This window comes from Zingiber officinale, chromosome 9A (assembly GCF_018446385.1).
Source record: "Zingiber officinale cultivar Zhangliang chromosome 9A, Zo_v1.1, whole genome shotgun sequence".
NCBI lineage: Eukaryota > Viridiplantae > Streptophyta > Magnoliopsida > Zingiberales > Zingiberaceae > Zingiber > Zingiber officinale.
In genome coordinates, this window is record NC_056002.1 from 100,619,950 (window position 1) to 100,633,129 (window position 13,180).

A 13,180-nucleotide genomic window follows, 5' to 3' on the forward strand; every position below is an offset into this window, starting at 1 on the left:
GGGAAGTCATCCCTAGTGAATATTTAGTGAACCCAATGAGCTCCAATAGGTATTGGGTTCCTAGGAGCGTGATTTCATCACGCTAGATTAGTTAGGGTGTGCCAACCTTACTTGAATAGGTAGTTAACCTAATCATGGCAAAAGGTGGCACTTTAGGATTTTTCAAGGTATAATCAAGCCTTGAAAATGAAATTAAGAATTATTCCTAAGGTGATTAGAATGTGCCAATCAAATTTGAGGAGTTTTCTAGAGTCAATCTAATTGGCACATAGTGATCTAAAAATCTTTGGTATAAGATGCTAGGTCTATTACACTTAGGAATATAGAACCTATGGCAAAATGATCAAAATTATCAAAAATGACAACTAAGGCTAGAATTAGGTATTTTCTATACCTTTATGTGCTATTTGCCATATATTGTTTGCCATATGCCATGTCATGACATCATATTTATTTTATGATCATTTAAAATGTCATGATAATGCTTAGGTTAGTTAAATGTCATGCTTTATTTAAGTTTCATACTTTATGCCATGACATCATGACATTGGCACATGTTTCCATTTATGATACAATTATATGCCATGTCATCATCTTGTGCATTAATGATCAATGAAATTGATTTAAGGACTAAAACATAATTTGATATGGAGATCAAATTGTTATTTAGAAAAATGCATGAGAACTTAGATTAAGCTAACCTAAACCCATATCTCACATCAAAATTGACTTGGATGTGTTTGATACACCTTAGATGTGTGTGAGATATTAGGATTGTGAGTTAGGATCAAGGTGCATAGTTCTTGTACCTAGATGAGCCTAATTCTAATTGGGATCATAGGGAAAGCTTGTGTATAAGTCATGTACATTTAGCCCTAAGATTGTGGTCCCAAATTAAAGGGTTTAAAATCATTTTAAAATTGATTTGAAAAACCTTGATGAAGCTTTTCTAGTGACAGCTCTCATCATTGAGCAAAGTGATACAAAGATGAGTTAACTTTGAGCTATTTCAAAGACTTTTGAACTTTGTATCAAGATTGAAAAATGGAAGATATTTTCATAGAAAACTATTTTTCCTTGATAGTATATGTTATGAGGAATGTATCCTCAAAGTTTTATAATTTCTGGAATTTTTTGGAATTTTGTAGGGGTTTCTGAATTTCGGAAGAAAATTAAAAAACTGATATCAGAGGTTGTGGACCGATCAGAAGGGAGTCTGATCGGTCCAGGCAGTTGTGGATCGGTCACTATGACCGATCCAGGGAAGACCTGATCGGTCTGGTGACCGATCAGGGCGTGCCAGTTTCAACTGTGCTGTCAGAAATTTCTGAAATTTCAGCAATGAAGTTGGTGTTTTGGATTTCTAAAGGGTTGAAACTCTCCAAGACATTGTTGGTGCAATGGTCAAGGGGGAGTTGACCTTTAGGGGGAGTTTTACCTATTAGTCAAGGGGGAGTTGACTTTTAGGGGGAGTTTTTACTCCTAAAAGACTTAAGTGATATGGGATTATCACTAAGTTAATTGTTGACTCTAGTGTCAAGGGGGAAATTAAGGGTTTCAATGAAAGGTATGGGACTTTCATTAGGAAGAAACTCTTGACCTTGATTCACTCTTTTTGATGTGTGTCAAAAAAGGGGGAGAATGTCTCATTGGAGTTTGAGGAGAATGGAGAATGTCTAGAGAATGTTCAAGGAAGAACATTGGAAAACCTAAGTTAGGTTATCGGGTTAACCTAACTTGATTATGAGTTTTGTCAAACATCAAAAAGGGGGAGATTGTTGGTGCAACCTTAGATCAAGGTTGACCTGGTTGACCAGACTCGAGTTGACTTGACTCAAGTTGTGTTTTGATGTTTGACGAGTTATGTTTGACAATGTTTGACGTGAACAGAAAAGTTGTATCTTGATGTTTTACAAGGATACAAGCATGGGAGATTGTGGGTGCAACCCGTGGTCAAGGTTGACCTGGTTGACCCGAGGTGAGTTGACCTGACTCGGAAAAGTCCAAGCAGGGAGCTTGGCACGGAAAAAGTCCAAGCAGGGAGTTTGGCATGGTGAAAAGTCCAAGCAGGGAGTTTGGCATGGTGAAAAGTCCAAGCAGGGAGCTTGGCACGGGAAAAGTCCAAGTATGGAGACTTGGCATGAAGAAGTCCAAGTATGGAAGCTTGGCACATGGGAAGTCGGAGAGGGCTCGGTAGCTCGTTCTCCGGACTGTGGTCAGAGAGGGCTCGGGAGCTCGTTCTCTGGACCGGATGGAAGTCGGAAAGGGCTCGGTAGCTCGTTCCCCAAACTGTGGTCAGAGAGGGCTCGGTAGCTCGTTCTCTGGACCGGATGTGGAAAGTCCTGGTGAGTGAAGCCAGGCAGACGGAAAGTCCTGGTGAGTGAAGCCAGGCAGTGGGAAAGTCCTGGTGAGTGAAGCCAGGCAGTTGGAAAGTCCTGGTGAGTGAAGCCAGGCAGTGGGAAAGTCCTGGTGAGTGAAGCCAGACAGTTGGAAAGTCCTGGTGAGTGAAGTCGGGCAGATTGGAAATCCTGGTGAGTGAAGCCAGGTGAAAATCCTAGTGAGTGAAGCTAGGTGAAAGTCCTGGTGAGTGAAGCCGGGCAAGGGAAAATCCAGATGGATCAAGGGTGATCGGACATCTGGTGTTGAGAAGGTCAAGTAGGTCAAGGGAGTGACCGGATACTTGACACGAAGAGAAAAGTCCAAGTGGGTCAAAGGGATTGACCGGACACTTGGTGGGGAGTCTTAGCAGGTCAAGGGAGTGACCGGATGCTAAGCATGATGTACCAAGAGGTCAAGGTTGACCGGATATTGGTTTGAACTTGGTTTGGGCAAAAACCAAGACCTGGATCGGTGACCGATCCATCGATATCAGGTTTCGATCGGTCGGAGACCGATCGAAGCGATCGCCTCAGAGCTTCGATGGGGACCGATCGCATGAAGAGTTGGGCAACTCTCGTGAAAGCATTCTGATCGGTCCGGGACCGATCACATATACCTGATCGGTCTCCATGATCGATCGGAAGAACTCTGACCGATCGGTGGAGCCCGATCGGTCAGACTAGCCGCTGTGACTCAAGCGGCTAGGTTATTCGGCTTCGTGTTCGGCCTTTTGCTGCTGCGGTTCGCAGTTGGCTCGGATATCGAGGTTATAAAAGGAGATCGAGGGCTGCTACTTCTTACTTCTTCTACCTCCTCCGAATGTGCTCTTGAGCTTTGCTGAGCTCCGAAGCTTCGGGTGAGCTTCTTTGACTGAGTTGCTTGTTGGCATTCGTCCGTGAAATTGGTGCTTCATCCGGGACTTCAGTCGACGAGAAGGCAAGCGAGTATTTGTACATTCATTGTGAATTTTGTTCTTGCTCTTCTTTGTATTTCCATATTGCTGTTGCAAGCTATTGTGGCGAGGTTTCTCCACCCAGAAGGAGTGATTATTAGCCGGGTTTCCGGGGTCTCATCCACCGACGGATTGATAGGCTTCGTCCACCTTACGGACACGCCGAGGAGTAGGTGTATATCTCCGAACCTCGTTACATCGCTGCGTGTTGAGGTTTGATCTTCTTGTCTTTGTTTCTTTGTTTTATTTTTCGCTGCGCTAACGTCAACTTGTAGAAAGAAACGAAGATTTGGGGTCGGCTATTCACACCCCCACCCCCTCTCTAGCCGCAACCGTCGATCCTAACATGATGATCCTTGAGGCGTCGAGTGTTGTTGGGGTTAGATTTGCCACTGCCGGAGAGGGAGCCAGGGAACCACGCGATCATGTCGTTGAGGTAACAAACTTTAACCTATCAACAGATTTAGGTGTTTGAATGCTAGATTTCTGATTTGGGGTATCGGATTTAGTGGTCAGCTGTTGGTTGCTACTCGGAAAACCTAATGGTTCCACTGTACAAAAATTTTGTACAAAGGTCTGAACCTTTTCCTAGCTACCATGTGTTTTTTTAAATTAAACTCAGATCGCCTGCGAAACTTAACACGTTTGATCCAAAGTTTAATTTATTTGTTCTTTTAGGTTTAGACTTGGATCTCCTGCGGAACTTAACACGTTCGATCCGAATCACCTAGGTTATTAATTTCATTAAATATTAGTTTCCAAAATTGGCTCCCAGTACTGACGTGGCGAGGCACATGCCCTTCTTGGATATGGGAACAACCACCACCGACTAGACAAAGCCTTTTAAGGAAAGTTAATATTTAATTTCCTTAAATAACTTTAGGTCAACCGAAAAAAACAATCAAATCACAAGGAAAAGAAAAATAACAAAAGAACACAACATCGAAAACAAATTCGAAATACTAGAATCGTATGCCTCTTGTATTTGGTATTATTTCCAAAAATAACTAGTATGATGCGGAAAGGAAAAATACTAGTTATACCTTTTAGAAAGACCTCTTGATCTTCTACCGTATTCCTCTTCTAACCTCGGACGTTGTGTGGGCAACGATCTTCCAAGATGAGGACCACCTAGCACCTTCTTCTTCTTCCTTCAAGTTTCGGCCAAGCACCAAAATCCAAGGATGAAGAACTTTTTCCACCAACTAAGCTCCAAGGGATGCAAGCTTTCTCTCCTTCTTCTTCTTCTCCAAGTAGTATCCGGCCACCACAAGAGCTCCAAGCAAAATAAGGTTTCGGCCACCACAAAAATGAAGAGAGGGAGAGAGGATGGTCGGCCACAACACCAAGGAAAAGAGGGAGAGAATAATAGAAGTTGTGTCTTATGAAGGCACCCCCAACCCCCTCTTTTATATTCCTTAGCTTTGGTAAATAATGAAATTTAATTACAATAAAATTTCCAAAACTTTCCTTCATATCAATTAATTAAGAAAAATTAAATAAAATTTCCTAATCAATTGTATATGGTCGGCCACCTTATGGAGAGCAAATAAGATAATTTTCAATCAACAATTAAAAATTCCTTATTTGTCCTCGAAAATTTTAAAAAAATAAAATTTCTCTTTACAATCCCTTCATGGTAGATAAAAATAAATTTCTATAATTTTAATTTTTCTACATGTGAATAATTTATAAAGAAGAAAAAATAAAATATCTTTCCAATCTACAAATAAGGAAAGAGATCTAATCTCTTTCTTTAATCTTTTGTAGATCCTTTTAAAAGAGATATTTTAATTTTAAATCTCTCTAATAAATTATATCTTTCACATAAGAAAATTTTAAAATTAAAATTCTTTTTAATTTAATGGGGACCGGCCACCTAAGCTTGGGTTCAAGCTAGGGCCGGACACCCATGAACCAAGGCTTGGCCGGCCCTAGCTTGAACCTCAAGCTAGCTTGGCCGGCCCCTACATCATGGGTACGAAGGTGGGTATACATGGGTATAGTACTCTATAAATAAGAGGCTAAGATAGGGACCGAGAGGAGGAATTGGTTTTGGTCTCCCGATAAAATTAAGCATCCCGTGTTCGCCCCGAACACATAACTTAATTTTATCAATAATAATTCATTCCACTAGAGAACTATTATTGAACTACCGCACCAATCCCAAATTACATTTTGGGCTCCTTCTTATTATGAGTGTGTTAGTCTCCCTGTGTTTAAGATAACAAATGTCCACTAATTAAGTAAGTTACTGACAACTCACTTAATTAATATCTAGCTCCAAAAGTAATACCACTCAACTTCATCGTCATGTCGGACTAAGTCCACCTGCAGGGTTTAACATGACAATCCTTATGAGCTCCTCTTGGGGACATTCTCAACTTAGATCACTAGGACACAGTTTTCTTCTATAATCAACAACACACACTATAAGTGATATCATTTCCCAACTTATCGGGCTTATTGATTTATCGAACTAAATCTCACCGACTAATAAATTAAAGAAATAAATATGAAATATATGTGCTTGTTATTATATTAGGATTAAGAGCACACACTTCCATAATAACTGAGGTCTTTGTTCCTTCATAAAGTCAGTATAAAAGGAACGACCTCAAATGGTCCTACTCAATACACTCTAAGTGTACTAGTGTAATTATATAGTTAAGATAAACTAATACCTAATTACACTACGACCTTCCAATGGTTTGTTCCTTTCCATCTTGGTCGTGAGCTACTGTTTATAATTTATAAGGAACCGATAACATGATCTTCTGTGTGTGACACCACACACCATGTTATCTACAATATAAATTAATTGAGCAACTACATTTATCATAAATGTAGACATTTGACCAATGTGATTCTTATTTCTAGATAAATGTTTATACCAAAAGCTAGGCTTTTAGTATACATCCTAACAATCTCCCACTTATACTAAAAGACTAAGCTACCATATCTGTTACCATACATCTGATTACTTTGATCCCTTATTACTTTGATCCCAAGAATATATTCATTCTCCCAAGTCCTTCATATCGAATTGTTTGGACAACCATACCCTTACTTCTGACAACATTTTGATATTGTTTCCAACTACCAAAAATGTTATCTACGTATAGTACAAGAAAAATCACCACATTTCCATCACACCTTTTGTATACACAAGACTTATCCGGTTACTAAATAAATCCATAGGTCAGGATTCCTTTGATAAACCGGATGTTCCAAGACCTTGAAGCTTTGCCTCAGTCCATAGACTGATTGAGCTTGCACACAAAATGCTCTTTGCCCTTTGCAATGAACTCTTCTGGTTACTTTATATGGATGCTTTCTTCAAGACTTTCATTAAGGAATGCTGTCTTGACATCCACTTGTCAAATAGATAAAAGAATCCAGATAGACTTAAGCATGGCTACCAGTGAAAAAGTTTCCTTTTTCATCAAGCCTTGCTTTGAAAGTTTCCACCTTCTTGTCTATCCATCTTTTCCTATTGTAGACCTATTTTTACTCAATGGCTTTTACACCATTTGGTGGTTCTACAAGCTTCTAGATTTGATTAGAATACATATATTCTAATTCTGTATTCATTGCTCTTTGCCAAGATGTTACATCTTTATTTTGGAGTGCTTCATCATATTTCCGGGATCAGACTCATGTTCATTTGGGATCATGTCCAAAAACTCTCCCAAAATATGAATCCTTTTGGTTGTTTGACAACCCTCCCACTACGATGATGTACTGTCTATAATTGTGTATCAATTGTGATACGTGTTGCAGTTTCTTATGATATTTCATCTTGTACAGTTGGTACTAGATTAGACATGTCCTTTATAATTTCTTTAAGAACAAATTTACTTATGGGCTTGTGGTTTATTACATAGTCCTTTTCTAAAAATCGATCATTGATGCTAACAATGACCTTCTGATTTTTAAGACTATAAACCTACTTTCATTTCTCTAGGATAACTTACAAACAAGTGAATTCCTGTCCAACTTATCATTGTCTCTCTTCAGCATATGTGTTGGACTACCCGAATCCGAATATGCTTCAAAAAATAGGCTTATGCCTATTTAGCAATTCTATATGGGTAGAGAGTTCTGACTTTGGAAGGTACTATGTTCACTTCCGTTTCCAGAGTATATCCTTAAAATGAATTTGGTAATTTTCCAAATAACTCATCATCAATCTACTTATTTTCATAAGAGTCCTATACCTTCCTTTTTCTACACCATTCTGTAGGGGTGTACCAGGTGCAGTTAGTTGGGATTGAATCCCTACTTCTGATAAGTAACTCCTAGATTCTCCCAAGAGGTACTTGCCACTACGATCTCACCGTAGTGTCTTGATACTTTTACTTTGACGTTTCTCCACATTAGCCTCGTACTCTTTGAACTAATCAAAGCACTTAGACTTGCGGCACATCAAGTAAATGTATCCGTATCTTGAATAGTTGTCTATAAAAGAGACGAAATATTCGATACTAACTCTTGTCATAGGATCACACAAATCAGAATGAACCTATTCCAATGTATCTTTGGCTCCATACCCCTTATACTTAAAAGCTTCTTGGTTATTTTTCCTTCCAAGTAAGACTCACCGGTTGGAAAGATTTCCACTACTAATGAACCCAAAAGTTCATCAGCTACCAATGAATCCTACTCAAGTTAATATAACCTAGCCTTAGATGTCAAAGATATAATTGGTTCGTTTCCGAAGGTTGCTTTCTCTTAAAGTTAGAAGATGTGTTACTAATTTCCATTTGTTGCATCGTGGGAGTTATTGGATTTATAAATTGCCAACCAACGTACTAGAACAGATAACTTCCCTCTTTTTCTTAATAACAACTTTGTTATTAAAAGAGGCAGAATATCAAGTTCTTTGAATAGTTTAGAAACTAAAAACTAGTTCTTTCTAAACTTGGTACGTAAAGACAATTACTTAAAATCCATATTTTATCAAAGGATAAACTTCTCCCACTGCAACAGCTGCCATTTTTATAGCAGTGCCCATGTGGACGGTGTTTTTATTTTCATTTAGTTGTCGGGTTTCCTGGAACTCTGCAATGAATTGCGGACATAATTAATGGCATCTGTATCTACACTCCAGGTTCTGGTAGATAACACCACTAAACATGTTTCAACTAATGAATTAAATACACCTATATTGTTCTTAGTTCTAAGAAGACAGTCTACCTTAATGTCCAAGTCATATTTTCAATCAATACAATTGGGACTACTAAGTCTTTTCTATAGTATAACAACTAGGGGATTGACAAACATTTTAAATCCTAAGAATCACAAAAATATTTGGTCAAGATCAATTCCTTAAAATCCCCATGAATTTTGTATGCCACGATAGTGTGGACGTATACAAAATCAAAGAAGAGATTTTATCCATTAATTTTATTATCTCGTCAACTTTACTTTATGACGAATAAAATTAATAGTTGATCTTTCTTTGATCAAATATTTGGTCAAAACTTTTGAATTTAATATAACATTGATTCCTCAAACAATATTATTTAAATTCACCAACATCTCAAACACCGTGAATTTTGCATACCAAGATAGTGTGGACGTATACAAAATTAAACATTTATAAGAGGAGGGGTTTACCCATTAATTATCTTGTCAATAAATCTTTATGACAAATAAAATTATCTCAAACACCGTGAATTTTGTATACCATGATAGTGTGGACGTATACAAAATCAAACATTTGTAAGAGGGGTTTTTAATTTTATTATCTTGTCAACCTATTTATTTGACAAATTAATAGTTGGTTTTCTTCGGTCACACAAATAATAGCAGTGACTCCGATGGGGAGGATACTATTAGATGTGCCTAAGTGTATACCATTACTTGACACTAAGTCCATTAATAAGATTGTGCCCCTTCCGATGGGGAATATCACACGCTCTTAATTAACTTCCTATAGTGATCCAAAATGGAAGTTTAATCTAGTGATCCGCAAACAAGCTCATCCGATATGGAGGAAGGCACTCAGAGCCAACGCACAAGCTTGTTGCATCACTTATAAACCAGTAATGGAGACCGTGGAATTTATTTAAAATAAATCCCTCTCCCACTTAGTTATTTAAAGTGAGGAATTTTGACTATGCTAGCCTACTTAGCATGCATACTAACAAGCACACACAGCACAACAAAAAAAGCAATAAATAGAAAAACTAATTTTCAACTATTATGGCTTTTATCTATTGTTGTCCTCCGTTTGTCGCCAACCCTAACTGCTGCCATCTTTGGCCACCGCCACCGGGTCTAATTGTCGCATCCATCTTGCTCCTTGTTCCGCTGCGCCTTTGATCCTCAAAAGGTTCCACGCCTTGCAAGATTCGATCCGCGACATAAATAGAATTTTACATTTTTTGATCCTATATTCCTCGAAGGAATGTAAATGTAAACTTTATCGAACATAAAAAAATTTACATCCAACTATCCTATATTCCATAAAAGGAATGTACATGTAACTAGATCAAAAATAAAATCCTAATAAAACTAAATACAGCTCCTGCTGTATTTTATAATACAATCATGCACACACATAAATGCCCTTGACATGTCCAAGGGTCCAATCACACACATAAAAACTATAAGCCATAATAGTTGGATCCTGCATCCACAAAGTTAGCACATCCTACTATTAACCTGCCTAAATTACGTATGACATGTGCATAATTAAACTAATACCAAATACATAGAGGCAAAACCCTAGCTCTGATACCAATTGTTGGTTGCTACTCGAAAAACCTAATGGTTCCACTGTACAAAAATTTTGTACAAAGGTCTGAACCTTTTCCTAGCTACCATGTGTTCTTTTAAATTAAACTCGGATCGCCTACGGAACTTAACACGTTTGATCCAAAGTTTAATTTATTTGTTCTTTTAGGTTTAGACTTGGATCTCCTACGGAACTTAACACGTTCGATCCAAATCACCTAGGTTATTAATTTCATTAAATATTAGTTTCCAAAATTGGCTCCCAGTACTGACGTGGCGAGGCACATGGCCTTCTTGGATATGGGAACAACCACCACCGACTAGACAAAGCCTTTTAAGGAAAGTTAATATTTAATTTCCTTAAATAACTTTAGGTCAACCGAAAAGAACAATCAAATCACAAGGAAAAGAAAAAAAAACAAAAGAACACGACATCGAAACAAATTCGAAATACTAGAATCGTATGCCTCTTGTATTTGGTATTATTTCCAAAAATAACTAGTATGATGCGGAAAGGAAAAATACTAGTTATACCTTTTAGAAAGACCTCTTGATCTTCTACCGTATTCCTCTTCTAACCTCGGACGTTGTGTGGGCAACGATCTTCCAAGATGAGGACCACCTAGCACCTTCTTCTTCTTCCTTCAAGTTTCGGCCAAGCACCAAAATCCAAGGATGAAGAACTTTTTCCACCAACTAAGCTCCAAGGGATGCAAGCTTTCTCTCCTTCTTCTTCTTCTTCTCCAAGTTGTATCCGGCCACCACAAGAGCTCCAAGAAAAATAAGGTTTCGGCCACCACAAAGAGGAAGAGAGGGAGAGAGGATGGCCGGCCACAACACCAAGGAAAAGAGGGAGAGAATAATAGAAGTTGTGTCTCATGAAGGCACCCCAACCCCCTCTTTTATATTCCTTAGCTTTGGTAAATAAGGAAATTTAATTACACTAAAATTTTCATAACTTTCCTTGATATCAATTAATTAAGAAAAATTAAATAAAATTTCCTAATCAATTGTATATGGCCGGCCACCTCATGGAGAGCAAATAAGATAATTTTCAATCAACAATTAAAAATTCCTTATTTGTCTTCGGAAATTTTAAAAAAATAAAATTTCTCTTTACAATCCCTTCATGGTAGATAAAAAGAAATTTCTATAATTTTAATTTTTCTACATCTGAATAATTTATAAAGAAGAAAAAATAAAATATCTTTCCAATCTACAAATAAGGAAAGAGATCTAATCTCTTTCTTTAATCTTTTGTAGATCCTTTTAAAAGAGATATTTTAATTTTAAATCTCTCCAATAAATTATATCTTTCACATAAGAAAATTTTAAAATTAAAATTCTTTTTAATTTAATGGGGCCGGCAACCTAAGCTTGGGTTCAAGCTAGGGTCGGCCACCCATGAACCAAGGCTTGGCCGGCCCTAGCTTGAACCTCAAGCTAGCTTGGCCGGCCCCTACATCATGGGTACGAAGGTGGGTATAGGTGGGTATAGTACTCTATAAATAAGAGGTTACGATAGGGACCGAGAGGAGGAATTGGTTTTGGTCTCCCGATAAAATTAAGCATCCCGTGTTCGCCCCGAACACATAACTTAATTTTATCAATAATAATTCATTCCACTAGAGAACTATTATTGAACTACCGCACCAATCCTAAATTATATTTTGGGCTCCTTCTTATTATGAGTGTGTTAGTCTCCCTTTGTTTTAGATAATAAATGTCCACTAATTAAGTAAGTTACTAACAACTCACTTAATTAATATCTAGCTCCAAGAGTAGTACCACTCAACTTCATCCTCATGTCGGACTAAGTCCACCTGCAGGGTTTAACATGACAATCCTTATGAGCTCCTCTTGGGGTCATTCTCAACCTAAATCACTAGGACACAGTTTCCTTCTATAATCAACAACACACACTATAAGTGATATCATTTCCCAACTTATCGGGCTTATTGATTTATCGAACTAAATCTCACCCACTGATAAATTAAAGAAATAAATATCAAATATATGTGCTTATTATTATATTAGGATTAAGAGCACACACTTCCATAATAACTGAGGTCTTTGTTCCTTCATAAAGTCAGTATAAAAGAAACGACCTCAAATGGTCCTACTCAATACACTCTAAGTGTACTAGTGTAATTATATAGTTAAGATACACTACTACCTATTTACACTATGACCTTCCAATGGTTTGTTCCTTTCCATCTTTGTCGTGAGCTACTGTTTATAATTTATAAGTAACTGATAACATGATCTTCTGTGTGTGACACCACACACCATGTTATCTACAATATAAATTAATTGAGCAACTACATTTATCATAAATGTAGATATTTGACCAATGTGATTCTTATTTCTAGATAAATATTTATACCAAAAGCTAGGCTTTTAGTATACATCCTAACATCAGCAGCTTCACCTAGCTCCAACCACCACATTTCCGGTAGCAAACTTCTCTGGTCGTGGGTCAATACTTGTGGGATCATATTTGGGTGAGTATTGGATTGATTCATGCATAAATTTAAATCTAAATTGGGTGTGGAAGTGTAGTGATTAGCTAATCTAATTTAATTATGAAAAGATTAGGGCTAATTGAGGATTAAACCTAATGTAATGAAGAAAATGAGATTAGAGATACCTAAACGTCTATTCGGGCTTAATCGAAGATCATATTTCGATTAGGGCTACCCTAATTAGTTTAGAGAATTTGATTTAGCTCTTCAATTCATATGAAGATAGCTAAATGGTATACGTTGGTGCAAGACTCAGATTGAGATGAGCTTGCGACGTGGGAGTCATTTGGCACGAACTATATATAGAGGTTGGTACTTCTTGTCTTATTTCTTTAGTACTTTGATCTTAGTCCATGAGTTATGTTTAGATAGGTTGTTGTATTTACCTTGACTCTATTCACGTTACTTCTTGAGTTTGATACTTATTTTTCTTAATCTTTGAGATAATCGACTCTATATCTATACAGTCTCTCATTGTCATCTATGATATTTAGTAGATACAAGATATCATGTTCATTTGCATTGATTGTTGTATATATATGTACTCTTTGGACTTGTTGGTTATATTGTGGCATAGTTG